The sequence below is a fragment of the Heliconius melpomene genome, chromosome 18 (genome assembly GCF_056956725.1).
Source record: "Heliconius melpomene rosina isolate 202511_hmr_F chromosome 18, ASM5695672v1, whole genome shotgun sequence".
NCBI classification, from domain to species: Eukaryota; Metazoa; Arthropoda; class Insecta; order Lepidoptera; family Nymphalidae; genus Heliconius; species Heliconius melpomene.
The window spans coordinates 8,306,234-8,323,263 of NC_140406.1; the positions used below are offsets into that span (position 1 = coordinate 8,306,234).

The 17,030-nt window shown below is 30.5% G+C and overlaps 1 protein-coding gene across 1 annotated transcript in view; it reads left to right on the top strand.

Annotated features, from left to right (window-relative positions):
* The first annotated feature begins 16,250 nt into the window (after positions 1 to 16,250).
* The window catches only part of Oct-TyrR (Octopamine-Tyramine receptor), a 31,231-nt gene continuing 30,451 nt past the window's right edge, over positions 16,251 to 17,030 (top strand). Inside the window, exon 1 of the mRNA XM_085201461.1 lies at positions 16,251 to 16,472. The gene's annotated coding sequence lies outside the window, so the exon portion shown is untranslated. The remainder of the gene's footprint in view (positions 16,473 to 17,030) is intronic.

Genomic DNA, 17,030 nt, shown 5'->3' on the forward strand with positions numbered 1-17,030 from the left:
GACACACGAACACACGAAACGTAAAGGATTTGCAATGAAATGTACTTTTTGTTGCTGTCGCCATACACCCCGGTTGTAAATTACAGGCTACTACTGAAAAGTCCACTGAAACACTATTCACTTGAAGATAGTGCTAGTAAAAAGTAAAAAAAAAAAGATTTATGTTACCGTTTGTACTTACGTTCTAATTTAAATGATAATAAAATATTAATATACAGTAAGTAAAAGTGCTCTTTGTTTACATAATTATAGTGAATATGAAACGTGTATTTAGTTGATTCGTAATGAAAATAATTTTTAGACAAAAATATATTTTTTTAATACTTATGTTTAATAATTAATTAGAGCGTTTATATTTTCGTCATGTCTTTTGGCTTTAATTTAGATGTTTTAAGGTAAACCAAATTGTTTCTAGTAAATTAGGTTGCCACTGGAATTATAAAATTAGGGTTTGGGACCAACAAATATTAACTTTTAACATTTATGTACTTATCACGTAAATAGCGATATTACCCTAATCTGGAGTACTTAACTCTACTTGCCTTGTTACGAGAAAATTGTGAGAGTACACATTTTTAAAACAAATGTATGTCCAGAGTTGAAAATTATTCCGAAAGTAGGAAGAACGAGATGTCTTAACAATACGGTCCCTCTGCCTATGCCTATGCGGGACGGACGGACCAACTGTTCCTTTTTTCCTTAAAAGGTACGGAACCCTAAAAAATAGATAATATATGTATATAATATGTTATCATAGCAATCGTCGCATACAATCGAACCCCTACATAAATAATAACATAATATCTAGCCATATATTGTATATTGCAATAGGATGAGCCAGTCGACCGTACAGTAGATTTTCCTGTGTATACATGAATGATGGACCTCGTGACGAATGGGTTGCTGTTACAGTACTGCGGCTTCCGTTCTGCTTTTGAGGAATTAGTAACTCGTCACCGCGAGGAGGTAAAGAAAAAATCCATACATTAATAAATAATGCATTAGTAATTCACTACTAATTGCATATACTGTTTATAAAACTTATGTGGAAATAGGTCTAAGGTAGCAGAAATAAACTGCCACTTAAGTTCTCTTTCCACTAAAACTAACAACGTCAACTCTGTATGAAAAATAATTGATTGTAAGCTTAATAAAATGATAAAATACAACAAGTTATAAAAAAAATTACGTCTTTTATTTTATATTTATATCCTGTGAGAAATGTGAAAAATATCTATGGTTCTGTATATTTGTATAAAACATTTCTATTTTGCTTTTGTTGCTTGTAGTTTGTTGTATATACTTATATTACAATACAAAATACTGATGTTTTTTGCACAATCAAGCTGAAAGTGGAAACTAAAGTGCTCTTTGCTAAAGTGTCCATTTTACTGAGTAGCTTTTTTCATGGACGGAAAAATACTGTATAGAAATAGTTATTTACTTATAATTGACTTTATATTTATTTATATTTATCTATATATATAAAATCGAAAGGTCACTCACTCATCACGAAATCTCAGAAACTACATGTGTTAGGAATCTCAAATTTTGCATAGGAGTTACTTATAGGACGTAGGTGCTCGCTAAGACTAAGAGGGAATTTGCAATATTCGACTTCTAAGGGGTTGTTTTTGGGGTCGAAAGTTTGTATGAAACGTCGTTACTACAAATGCTAGGAGTCTCAAATTTTGCATAGACGTCACTAGGACGTAGTCATGGAGACAGAAATTAATAATAACATAGTTCACGCGGGTGTAACCGCGAGCGGTCCGCTAGTATAGTATATATCTTATAAGTATCGTAAAATTTAGTTAGGATATGACTGATTTATGACTAACAAGTTTTAATGTACATCTAGATGTTTTTCTTAGTTAGTACTGGGTTCCATTAGGGTCGTTTGTGCCTATTCTATAAATAAATCATTGATAAAATCTGGATATATCAAGGAGCTAAACTCTTAAAAATTTTATGTGTGTATATTTTTTTTTGTAGCTAAACTTTTTTTAAATACATAAAAATATTAAATTATTTATATTTCATTTTATATTGTTATTATTGTATTATATTACTATTTAAAATTTATTTACATCATGCTATTGTTAAATATATTACAAAAAAAACAGTTAAAATACATTTGAAAAACATATGCATTCTGGTCGTCGCTTTATGCTGAAAGCCGGTAGACTGACCAATATATATAGGCACTAATAGTTAAAAATATACCTGTCATAGGATTTGGATTTATCATATTACCTTTATGTCGCTTTTATTGTATATCCCTCTGGCGTTTGTGTTATTATCAAAGGACTCTGGTGGCAATTTGTCACAGTTTCATTTTCCCGACCTGGCAACGGAATTTACGGAACAATTTACTATGAAATGCATAATAGTGTTAGTCGTGAAGACTTGAACAGAAATAGTTCAGCGTCGCGCTGAATTGCGCCGCGAGAGTAATTACTCTAATAACTTGTGCTAAGTTAATATATATATGTACCTATGCATATTTTATGATGATTCTATTGTGCTTTTAAATTATTATAATTATTGTATTTTTTTTTCAAATTTAGTTGATTTTATTTATGGAGCCTGACACTTACAGGGGTAGAACTGGTTTATGTGAAAATAATTCTAAAGATCTTGTTTAATAAGTATTTAGTGACCGATGAAAGTTAGATAAGGCTTGGAGTCATCTTGTGCGCCGTTTAAAAAATCACTGCAAATATTAAGTTTGTACTTACTATGGGATGTTAAGTTTTACGTCTTTTGTAAATGAACTCAAGTAGCATTTGATATAGGCAATATGTATTTTTAAATATATATATTGGAAAAAAGAAAGCAAAATTTTATTTATATGGACGGACGGAGAACAACAGAGTTATTAATCATAAGGAAAACTTCTACTTGACTTTGACAACGTTAACTTACAAGTACTAAAGTTTGTAGTAGCTGTGTAGTGGCGAAGATAAATAGTATTTTAATTTTTGTGGAAGGAGCCCTTATTAGTCGTTCGACTATCTTATAGTTCCGAATTAGTCAATATAGCTGTTATTCGAATTCTACAAGACTGCAATCGCCAAGAAACTGTGATCGAAAATATTTCTTATTGAGTTACGTGTCTGTTGAGAGTTCAGACCGACGCAATTGAACTGTAAGTTAAAATTGAAAGGCGTTTGCTGCCAATATGACGCTTATTCCAGAAAATATTTTATACAATATTCAGTTTAGAGATATAGAAATAAGACAGGGGAAAGTTTATTGTAAATTGTCAGTTTGTTATATAATAATAAGTTATTTTAGATATCATTTAGTTGAGGACAACGTGGTCCAGTGGCACATAGTCTGGTTGTAAAGTACACAGCTGTGGTGTCGATTCCATCTTGGAGAAATTGATTATTATCAGCTCATTGTTCTGGTTAAAAGATCTCGCACAATAGTTGGAAAGTGGGGAATGGAGTGAACCTCAACCGCGTTTGCCGTGAGCGCGTATTTATATAGATATGAAATATTAAACATTTTTCAATTAAAATCAAGTTTTTTTTCGAGAAGCGGGATAACCGCGCCAGGCCCCTAGTATATATAATATAAAACCAGTACGATATTAAGCCTAAATGAAGGCAGTGTAAATGATCGATGATGCGATCTTATCGTTTACTGAGCGGTCGCCTATACTTCGTTGACAGCATGATAACCTGTAAACGATATCTTAAGGGTGAATAAAGTTTGTGATAGGTAAACGTTGGGAGGCACGCTTAAGAGATTGGAGTAAAGTAATTAGTTACGGAATATATTGAAATAATAATATACACGCTATGTTAAGAATTTTAATAAATTTATTTTATTTTATACAAAAACATAAAGATATTCTTGTTTTTTTCTATCAATTAATTAACAACTTATAGGTCAACTTCAAAATTATTAAATTAAACACAACAATTAAGGCCAGTCGTAGCGTAGGGGCACAAAGTGTGACTGTAAAACCGACTGGTTGTGGGTTCGATCCCCACTCGGAGAGATGAAATATTTCTTCGCTCTGGTGTCGAGGCAAAGCGCGGCGTTGAGTTCTGCCACTGGACACGCAATGTCTCCAGAATTCGGCAAAAAATGGGGAACGGAGTGTCTTAACTCTAGGTTCCCTGTGCCTACCCTGCTGTGTGCGGGATGCCTACAGCGTGTAGCTGAAAAAAAAAACAAAACAATTATATACACATTAAATATCTTAAACATAATAATATAATTTATTTTAACTGTCTCCTAAAGAACTTGTTAAGGAAAACATTTCAAAAGTTGTTGTCTTTTTTTGGTTCCGCCAGCAACAGGTCCGCCTTTCATTCCTTTAAAACGTCTTCGATTTAGTTTGCAATTTAACTTCAATAGGACAGTTTCGTTAGATAATCGAATGATATATATTAACAACGAAGACTTTCGTTCTTTTCCGTATTTTTCCGTTCCGTAAATATACAAGATATCTTTTTATTTACTTCATTCAATAGGAAAAAAATCACTCGGGCTTATTTTTTATGATATTTGATATGTTAGATATGATTTTGTTATGTATATTGTAATATATTATTGCAACTAGATTACAATCGAATGATAACAAATTGACTATTTCCCATGAATTGGATTTTTATGTGTCAGAAGTAGAACAGGAAGTGCCGTGAAAGATTTACGAGCGCACACTGTAAGGAAAATAAACTTTATATGTAAAGTTCTTGCAATTTATTAGGTAGCATTCTTTCATAATATAAAACAAATATAATATTGAAAAACATTGGCATAAAAGATTTTTAATTATTTTACTTTACTTGAAAGTAATAGATATTTAAGAACATAATTACATATCGTTATATTAGAGACCGTTATGATGCAGTGGGGCAGCATCTGTCTGTTACGCCACTCAATATGTAATATCTTCAAAATTGGGCGGATTGAGGTCACTTAGGATGTCTCAATCTTTAATCTATAACTTGGAATTACTTAATTCATTCAAAATCAAAATACAATTTATTCAATTAGGACATTACAAGAATTTTTGAACCGTCAAGTTACACAAAAATGTCAGTACTCCTCCAAGACGCTACCACCATCATAACCATTTTATTGATGTTTCCTTATTTTAGCGCATGGCTCTTACTAGTCGGTTGAAAGCCACAATAAGAAAAATCAATTGGGAATGTCCTTTTTAGTTACACTCGTGGACCACAGTTATTAAAAAATATATCGTAACGTAAGATCGATGTGAGCTGGTGAGAGAGAGCGTGACTGTAAATCTCGGCAGAATGTTTCTTTTAATTATTTGCTTTAATAATTTATTTAAAAATAATTTTATTAACAAAATAAAGTGACAAATGCTAATTAATAATAATAAGCTTTTCACTTCTAAAAGTTTACTTAACTACGGACCATGGCTTATTTTTTTTTTACAGTATTATTTTAAAAGTTCTTTTTACGACCTCAGACTGTCGTTAGCCTAAAATCTTAGAGGCTTACAATGTCACCAAATTACAGCGAGGGAAAATATATTAAAGCTAACTTTTTATTAATATTTGTAACTAGGGCCCTGTCCAAGTCTGCTCAGGCGAGACACGTCTCAATTTTACACGATTCAGTTTTATTTATTTGTTACTTTCATAAAAAAAAAGTTTCTTAGTTTCTCCCCCACCCCCCATGATACAAGAGAATTCTTATTGTTAAGTTCATTGGAAATAAAACGTCAGTCAAAACGAATTAAAACAATTTCAAAAGTTACGACAAGACGCTTCGTATTGAATAGAGTTTACGCTAAGCTCAAATTAAGTTGTTTGGAAATAAGATTTATCTACAACATTTATAAGTAATTTTAAGATACTTTTTTAATGAAATGTAGACATTATATATATTTTGTATCTTATATAATATTATATCTTATATAAACAAAATAAGAAGTTATTTTTTGTAAATGCAATTTTTTCATATTAATGTTCATTGTGTTCGTTTTGAAATCAAATAATAAAAAAAAGTGTGAAAGTTATAATTATGATAATAAGTGTTTTTGTTAAGATGGAAACCCTACGTTAAACATTACTGCGTAAATATTTTTGAAATATTAAAATTAAATACATTTTGTTATAGAAAAATCATTGTAGAATATTAAAAGATAAAAATTGTTCAATATTATAAAAACATTATTTTATAAACATAGTGTTAGGACATCTAGATGAAGATTTATTTACCATAATTATTATAGAAGATCTACAGCAGCTACAAATAGAGCCCTATATCTATATATATAAAAGGACTTGTCCTCACTGACTGAGGTAAGACGCACGCACACCCGTAACCGCTGATGATAAAAACGTGAAATTTGGACAGATGTTTACTTTCGTAATCTGGACATCCACTAAGAAGGGATTTTGAAAAATTTTAACCCTAAAGGGGAGAAATAGGGGTTGAAAGTTTGTATGGAAAAAAAATTAAATCGGCACCGATTTTTATAAAATTTGAAATTTAAACTCTTAAAAATATTTAATTGAACATGTGTTTCATGGTTTTCTAGAATTCATCCCCTAAGGGTGCAAATGAGGGGTTGAAAGTTTGTATGGAAAAATCTTTAAATCGCATCCGATTTTTATAAAATTTGAAATTTAGACTCTTAAAAATATTTCATCGAACACATGTTTAATGGGTTATTAGAATTCACCCCTAAATACGCAAGCGAAGCTGCGCGCGTCCGCTAGTCTAATATAACTTTGCTATAGCTTAGTACTTTGAAGTGTCAGCTTGTCATGAAACTCCTTTCCCAAACATAAAAGCTTAGTCACTCAAACAACTCTTAGCGTACTTAGTACAAAAGTACGCAAAATAGTGCATATCTCGCGGAGTCAGTTGTTGCAGGTTCAGACCTTAATTAGCACTAAAATGTCCTTGAGAAGTTCCTTTTTTTTCAGCTTGATGCTGTTTTTTATATATAGTGAGGTAAACTAAGAAAACCTATTACGATTATGATTATCTATACTAATATAATAAAACGGAAGAGTCTCTGGATCTACTGGATCGATTTACTTTGTTTTTGTTTTGTATGAAAGCTGCATTCTTCAGAAGTGCTATAGGCTATATAATATTACATTACACATGTATACTAATAAATTAAAATACTTTCTAATTTGACATGCAATTTATTCTGCCATATTAATAACAACCGTCGTCGCTACGCGACCGCGTTCGTTACCGCGTCATTTTGATATTCATCCTTATGAAAATAAATATAATAGTCACTTTTAGCATTTCATCTAGATTGAAATTATATTTCTATAGAAATTATATTCTTATATTTCAAGCAGGCGTAGCCGCGTCCGAGTCCGCTAGTAAATTTATAATAATAGAGAAATGGTACAGATATAAAGAATTTGATAACTTATATATGATTTTTACAAAATGTTACTTACAAAAAATGATTACAATTAATTAATGATACATAATGAAAAACAAAGAAATACTTTTTAGCTCTTAACCTAGTTAGTGCTATAAAAGAGGTATGTATATCATTTTAAGCATCACATTATTAAGTCCAAAGGTCGGGTTATACGATTATAATGTCACTGTCGGTTTGCCGAGAGCTTGCGGCTGCGGGAAACGTGGCATCCCTTGACGATTTAAATGAAGGTTCAAATTTTAAATAAATTGGACAATTAAAAGGGTGACTGTTTAAATGTTATATTACATTTATATACATATTTTAACTTTAATTATTAAATTATTTATATGATGTTTATAAGAATATACGTAATATTCGTTATATTTTTGTAGAGTATGCTGATAACTCTTGATTTATACAAAACACTGCCTTTTTATTTTTTTTCAGCTTCAGAAGGAGAAGAGTAATATGGAGAAGAGTAGACAGAGTAAATAAAGTGTTAAGATTCTCCGTTATGCACTTTCAGCAGAGAACGTATAGGTGCGAACTTGATTCCATACTTAGTCTACCACACTTACGTAATTAAGTTCTGTAATATTCAATATTTCCATTTTCTCTCTCTGATAACAAAGCAAAACGCGGCGTTAAGTTCTGCCACTCAACATGTGATATTTCAAGAATTCGGCGGAGAGTGGAGAATGGAAGTATCTTAATGAAAAACAGAGAATTTTAATACTAGGCTTAGGTTCCTTATGCCTACTCTATGCGGGGTACAGCGTGAAGTTAAAAATCAACAGAAGAAAGAGACAGAAAGACAATATCCTGTTGCGCTCTAATGGTCTTATTTTGTTACCTCTAATTTTATATTAGGACTTTATAGTTTCCACTTTGACCTTATGAAATGACTATTTAGAGGCAGTTTATTTTTGGCTCTTTTAAATGTGACCCTATAAACGACCACTACAAGTTGCTATTTTAGTGTATTTAAACAAAAAAAAATAGTATTTTAGTATGGTTATTTTTACTGTAATACACCCAATAAATCGTCAATTAAATACCTTGAGATTTTATTTGAATTTATATATATATTTAAAGTATTGCATTGCAAAAGCTCTTACTATAAAAGGTAAGTAAATGTTTCTCAAGATTTTGTTACGAACTGACGTGTAAGCTCTTGGCGCAATTGACTGAGGTTAGGTAGCTTGGGATCTTCACAGAAGCTTGCTTATTGATTTCTTGTATTGCACAGTGTGAGCAGAGTTATGCATTATTCGAATAAATTGTTATAAATAATGAATAATAGAATATTTTTTCGGTATTCGATTAATATAAAAAAGTATTTTTATTTTGTTATTTATTAATGAACTTATATTTATAGTGTCGGTGTCTCAGTAAACTTCACAGCAAAAAATTAATAAGTACAAATAATAAATAAGTAATACAATTTTAAATCACCTTCGAAAAGGAAACGATTTAAACTGGATGGTCCTAATTAAAAATTCCTTCAATGAAGAATGTTTTAAGTTACATATAATGCAATAGACATACAGACAGATTATATTTTTGTTTTTATGAATTGAACAAAAAATATAATAATTATTTATTTATTATTTTTTATATTTTTTGCTGATGCTATTTTATGTCATAGCAATTATCTATTTGTGTGTGTTTCTAATTTCAATTTTACATAAGATGGTTTATATTCGAAAGTAGCGTAAAAAATTGTGGATTTAATCAAACATTTTTTAGTCAGACCAACACTAAGTTAGCTTCAGTAGTAACAAATGGCCGATTTAAATAAGATTGAATTCGTGTTCGATGGAAAATACAATAAGTAAAATACCATTTCTTTATCCCTTCTCGCTAACACTATTTCAGAGTATTGTTATTTAGCTTATTTAATTGGTGTAACGGAAATTAAATATTCTAAACAATTCTCTTTGGAAAGTGAATTGATGAAGGTCTTTCATTACGCTGAACACGAATATGCCCAAATCGCTATAAATTTTCCTTTAATTCTACTCACATTTAATATAAAACTTTTATCTTAATTGTTAAATATTTCTAAAAGATTTTGTAATTAATGTATAATATGAAATCGAAATTTTTGAGCGATGATTTTAGTGGTTTTTAATTTTACGATTTTTGTATCTATACTAAAAATACTCGAGATGTATTAAGAAATAGTTTTGTGACGATAAAAATATCACTTTTATCGTTTTGTTTTTAGCTTCACGGTGTATCCCACTTGTAAAAGAATATGATATGAATAAAATATTAAAAATTTATTCTCCTTAAGTGGGAATCGAATCCACAGCCTGTCACATTTACAGTCGCACGTTTATGCCCCTGCGCCACGACTGGTTATCCATACCTATATTATAAATTCGAAAGTAACTCTGTCTGTCTGTCTGTCTGTCTGTCTGTCCTTTACGCAATCAGGACCAAACCGCTAATTTAATTGTGATAAAATACTCATATCGAGATACTTGAGGGTCCCGGGATGAACATAGGATACTTTTTTTTTCTCATATTTGTAATATTTTTGATATATACCAATATATTAAAATAATTAATTTGACAAGCAATTTATTCCGCCATGTTAATAACAATCGTCGCTACGCGTTGCTAAGCAACGGCTTGCAAAGTTTGTTGTTTTAAGAAAACGTCACCCAAAGTGAGTTTGCTTAACGCGTACATGGCGCGCGCCGATATAGATTTGTATACATTAATAAAAATTAGATGATTTCTATAATTTGATATTCATCCTTATGAAAATAAATATAATAGTCACTTTTAGCATTTCATCTAGATTGAAATTATGGTTTACTGTATAACATTCTAATAAATAATTAAGGAGATGTCACTGATTCCAAATGACCTAGCCTACGAGTGGTATAATAGTATGACCGACGCGAACGGGCATATGACTTTGATGGATTACTAATTTTTTATATATTTTCGAATTACTGTTAATTTTTATTTAATTATTTGCTGCTTATAATTAATTCATCTCAGTTCTGTTGTCTATACCGATGTTATGCACTTAAAATATCGTAATTTTAATCGTTTGGGATTTTATTTAATATTGTTCGCAAAAACTAATAATTATTTAATATAGAAAAATGTTTAGGACGCGCGCACGGCAAACTTTAGGTACTTTTACTTCTTTTGTTTGTTCATTTCGGTTACTCAGATATTTTTTCTAATAATAAATCTCCACTTATTATTATTTTTTAACTTATTTTAATTATTTAGGCTTATATTTTCGCGGGCGTAGCCGCGTTCGGGCCCACTAGTATAAATATAAATTTAAAATTTTCCTTATTTTATATATTTTATCCTTTTTTTGTACTGGAAGTGCTCACTTCTTTTTAAATTTCACAACTATAGATCCAAAGAAAGCAGCCTATAGGTTTTGATAACGCGGCGAATTTCATAAAAAATGCAGCAAAAAACTTTGTATAACGCTAATATCTACTCTAATATTTTTTGTGCTACAAGGTACCGTAGATTTAAATATTTGATAGATCTAAATGATAAAGGGATATATTACTTAATTCTGTAAAAGCTGAGGGAAAAATATACATAATAGTAACTATTTGAATACATATATACGAGTATATAATACTTTAGAAATATAGTTGAGAACATTTGACAGATCATCCCTTTATACTAACAAAATAAGTTACGAGTATAACCTCAGGGAGTGCTAGCCTAGGATAAATTGTGTATTTTCCACCTCATATACTCTCTTATGACTGACATTGTCACAGACAGTGTATTTAAAATTATTCTTCATGTAGCCTTTTAGTATATCGTTATTATTATAAACTTTATTTATAAAGGTAATCTTTATATATGAAACTTTTATACGTGAAATAGCAAAAGGTGAATATTATAACAATGTTGGAATAAGAATGTATGTTCATTTTATTTAGTTACAGCTTATACTCGAGATATAACAAGAAATTACGTTAACCTTATTTTAAAATGATGAGAAGATGAAGATGAATGACGATGAGAAATGAAATTTTGATATAAAAAGAACGCACAGTATTTCTGATGTCGGTGGTAGGTACAGAGTCATGTACGTTAATTCTCACTGCCTTAATCCACAAGAAGACTAATGCGATATACTAGTATGTATATAATGTAATAATTGTATTTTGTGTATTTTTTTTCTGCAATATGATATGTTTCTAGAAAAAATACTCTCCAAGAATCCAATATCAAGAATTCTACAGAATTGAAAATAATAAAAAATGAGCCAATACCTTTATAGCGCAGTCGGAACAATAGGTTTACTTGAAACCACTTGATGCACGCGAAGCCTTTACAAAAGGAGGATGGTACGAGTACATATATTAGGTATAGAAATGCGTTACCCATTTTAAATTGGTGACAAAGATTTTAATTTATTTTTGACGATATTTAAAAGGCTCTACTTGATATTTTTCTACGTGTTAATGTACATGTAGAGTTAGTTAAAAATGTAATAAATAATAAAAAAAGCTAAATTTCAAGTACTGATGGAATGACACTCACTTATGAGCACGATAAAGCATGATAAAGTTTTATCCCAAAATAACTGTTTTAGGCTTAACGTAGATCGGATTTATCTAAAACTATTTGATTGATCCGGAGCTTAATCCACAGAGTAAAATAAATTTTTAGAAAGACGGGTCTAGGCTAAAATTATTCAAGCAAATAATTCGGTGTTATTATTTTTTTTATGTATCTTTCATGGTGAATTACTTGAAGTAAAAACGAAAACACTCTTACGTAATTAAGTTTATTAAAAAAATTGAGTGTGGCTGTGTCAGGGATACAGCCGTGTATTGTACGTAAAACAAATCAAATCAAACAAAACAAATCAAATCAAAAATCAAATTTATAAAAGAAGTTATAGACCTGCCGAATTAGATTTTTCTTATATAATTTTTTAGATCCATCAAACCCTGTAGGCCGCAAGAAGGAAATTGACAATGTCATGAAGCGAGCCCGTCAGGCTTCACCTGGCAGCTAGGATCGGAAGCTTCTGGAAGTTGAGGAGAAAGATCCTAATAGGTATGTTATTTTATTATTTGTTTTTTAACTTTACCCTGTATCTTGCATATAGCAAGGTAAGCAGAAGGAACCTTGTGTTAACGCATTCTGTTGCCCACTTGCCGTCGAATTCTAGAGACAGCGTGTTGAACGGCGCAGCTCAAAGCCACGCTTTGCCTTATCGCCAGAACGAAAAAATGTAAATATTAAATAACATATATTATGTACAGTCGATAGATTTTGATATTTCTATTTCGATTTCGAATCTATCATTCGAAACTATAAGGCCAAACTGTATTCCTCGATTTTTTTATAATTGGGTTTTTGGATTGCGCAACTCTTCATAAATTCAATTTATTTTCTTCTGTCTCATTATTTTCCACGTATTATATAAATGTTAGATCTGTCACCATAATCTAAAGTCAAATTTTGTTAAAAGTTGTTTATGTGTTTTCCTCTGGTAAATGGAAGATGAACTTTTTGATGAACAGAAAATTTACTTTACCAATAATGTTGTCGATAAAATAACAATTTTAAGCTATTTCTTTATAAAAGTATAAAATATGTACACAAACTTATAGTACAAAATATTCAAGAAATAACTTGTCTAAAATGTAAATGATATGTAAATATTTTATACACTATATTATTATGTAAAATCATAACATATGCTGTAGAGCTTAAGATGAATCGTAGAACGTCTGGAAATATTAGTTGAACTGCTAGTGCCGAGAATATCAAGTAAGTGCTTACTTTGTGTAAATTAGGATAATTTATAGTCAATCCTTTCAGTTGTCTCTAATGGATTTATATTTAAGTGTGAATACATTCAATATACCAGTTCCTGCGGTGAGGAATATTTATCACAAACGTTAATAAATAAATTTTTTAAAATGTCCTCGAGTGATGAGGTGTATGAGGTTTAACAACATAAAGTATTTGCTAATTCAGAAGTTACAAAATAATATCAATTGGACATAGAATTGAATATAAATAATACTAGCGACCCTCTTGCGGCTTCGCCCGCTTTAACTACTGGATTATTCATGTAATATATGTTTGCAAAGCACTTAAGATCATGTGAAAATTAATTAAACCCTAATGCAACCCGCATTTTCGTAGTTTCAATAAGGATTTTCCAATTGTTTTACACAGCAAGGATTTTTAGTAGGTACCGTAATTTTAAATCTGTGCTACTAATCTTTTCAAGTACTTATTAAAATATATTTAAATGACTATTTTTAGATAGTTAAATGACTATTTTTAGATAGTTAAATGACTATTTTTAAACGGAAGAAATTATAAACAAAAACCTACCTACTACTAACTACTACAAAAAATGTAACACCAAATATATCGTGCTTAAATAATACATTCAACTCCAATTATACAATACGTGCAAACGCATCTAACTAAATCTTCGTTCCTATAGAGGCAGCCGGGTTTTTTTTTTCGAGCTTGTGGTTAATGCTGAAGGGGGTATTCTGTCCCTGATGAAAAGCAAGCACTACGTGGCTGCCTGTGGCCGGGTATCGAACCCGGGCCGCCCGCGTGGCAGTCGAGCATTCTACCACTGAACCACCGATGCGTGTTTGGCAGGCGGGCGCAGCGGACGCATGGCGAGTGGCGAGCCGTTTCGCAGCAAGGATTTTTTTGATATTGTAACAACTTCTAAAGTACTTATTAAAATGAAAAACAGTAAAAGACAGTTTTGGTCTACATTAAATGGCCAACGTAACTAATGTACTTATTTATATGCTGAGAGTAAGGGATAAGTGAACTTGAGTAACATACAGCTGATGTGTCAACGGCGGGATGTGTCAACAATTAAATGCGTTTTTCTGTAAAACTATTCGCAATTTCGAAATATTGTAAACAGCAAATTTTATCTTCGTTTAACGTAGAAAATTAATAAAGTATTTTAAAGGATAAGGATTAGTACCATTATGGAAAAATATCCCTCACAATAAAAAAATATATTGAAATTATTATTTTTAGACAGAAAAATGATCACTACACGTTATTCTTAAAAGATACGAATATGCTCTCGCGGACTTTTTTGTAGATCTTATTAAGAGGAACAATACTCCAGTATATTTTTTTCATGTAGTACTTACCATTAATGCAGCGCATGCTCGAAAGTGTCTCAACGGGTAGGACTTTATACACATTTATCGTATTTATGTTAATTTACATAAGAATGTACAAATAATAAACTATATATAAACCTTCTACGAAAAACACTCTACTTAATGGTGAAGACCGCATCAAAATCTGTTGGGTGGTTTAGAAGAAGAAGAGTTAGAAACAACAGACAGACACGAAAAGTGACTTTGTTTTATAAGATATAGGATAGGATAGGATAACAGTATAAGTAGAACCAAATATATAATTCTGATGGACATTTATCGTAAATACCACATATAAAGATACTGTATTTTTAATATTATGTACTTGAAAAATGTTATTTTTTCACCTTATTCTTCACTTTATCAAAATAATTAATAGTCATGAGTGAGAATAAAATCCATAATCAATTCGTTTTTAATTAAACACTGCGCTACGACGACTTCTAATTCCCTTTCTCTTTATTTCAGTGATATTGCAAAACGTAGATTTGTGGTTATTACAGAAGAAGAATGAAAGAAAGATGAATCCGCAATGAAGAGATATACAAAACGGCACATACTAGTGAGAATGAAGGCGCACGTCAAACGAATGAGTGATAAAAGAATATGAAAAAAGATTTATAAAGAAAAATATCTCGGTGGACCTTCGAAAACACAGAATCAAGGATATTGGAGGAAGGTGACGTAAGAACAAGAGGACCCACCCGGAGGGCATGTATGAGGAGGTTAGTGATAATGGAAGAGGTGAAAGAGGTATGCAGAGACCGTAGCGTTTGGCGTTCCGTACATCCGATACAGCATGCTATATCAAAAATGTTGAAAAATGAGTAAAAATATATAAATTAGCTTTTTTTAAAAAACTGCCTTGTTATTTGAATAATTTTGATTATTTGTAGCAATTAAAAAAATATTATATTTAATTTATTTTTTCTACTATCTTCTTAAAATAAGACGCAGAAAACCCTAACTATGTGGAACGTTACATTTTCAGTAAATTGCTTTGGAATTCTATTGGATTGTTAGACGACAAACAGTATTAGCGCCACAATACAATTACATTACACAAAACGATACCGACGGGTAGTATAAATGTTGAACGAAAGAATTGTTATCAACACTTATTAAGAAAATAAAATATTTCTCATTAGATTGCTACTTATTTACCGACATTATTCTTCTTATTTTACTTCATTGGGCAAAATATTCATTCCATTTGTGTATATTTGCTTATAATTAAAAACGGTCTTAAATAAACAAATAACGTTCTTTATCTTGTTACCAGAGTGAGGGAATGAAAATAATAATAAAATATTCCATTTCCTCGAACGGGAATCGAACCCACAATCTATCGCGTTTACAGTTGTACATTTGTGCCCCTGCGGCATGACTATAAAGTCTATACAGTAAGGAATAAATAACAAAATATTAAAATACAAGGGTTTATTGTTCAGTAATGGAATACTGATGAGATTTTAATATCACTTTCTATTACAACTTTATAATAATTTTTAAACTAAAAAACTCTAAGCATTAATTAAAATTAAATTATATAGATTTTATTTAACAATTTCGTTGACTGCTATCAAAAAGTAATCAACGTTATTGTATATTATCCGTAGCGGTTGTTGGCTCTACGGCGTAGAGCTCGTAGAGCCAGTTGATAACCAACAGCTACAGCGAGCACACGCTAGGCTACGCTACAAGCTACGATCACGCTACACTAACTTTCACCTGTATAAAATTGTGATTTATAATATATAACAAATTAATTATTAAAGTATACGATTTACTATCAAATAAAATTTTAAGGCTAACCCTGAACTTTTTGTGAAAGGACATGTTAAAATGACTGCCAACGCTGAAATGTTCTTTATAAGAATATTAAGGTGAATTTCATGGTAAGTTTTAGAACATTTACGATTTTTTAAGCATTTATTAAATAGTTTCATTTTAAGTCCCTATTTTATAGCAAATTTGTTATACTAATCTATCTCATTTGAATATGGTATACAAATAAATATATACATTTATTGTACTTATTAAATATATACTCTACTCCGATACTTTACTACTATTTTACTTTTACATGTTGTTTATTTTAATTTAAGATTAGATAGCTCCATTTTAGAAATATTATATATGGAGACGCAACATATGACATTTTATAGGGCTAGATGGCAAAAACAAAAATATTTCTGAATGTAAATATTCTCTAACGGGAATTCAACCCACAACTACCGTATATAGGCAGATACTCCTTACAATAATCAGAAATCTAGTCAGATAATATCTGTATTATACTTTATAGATCCTTCTTTTAAATTTAATCAATTAATGTCACTGACAATAAAGAGGTGGAACTCTTAATAGATTTGTGTATCCAATACTATACATACCCATATTGGATACATAATGATAGTTTTAAAACACTTAGCAACTTATTATTATTATTTTTG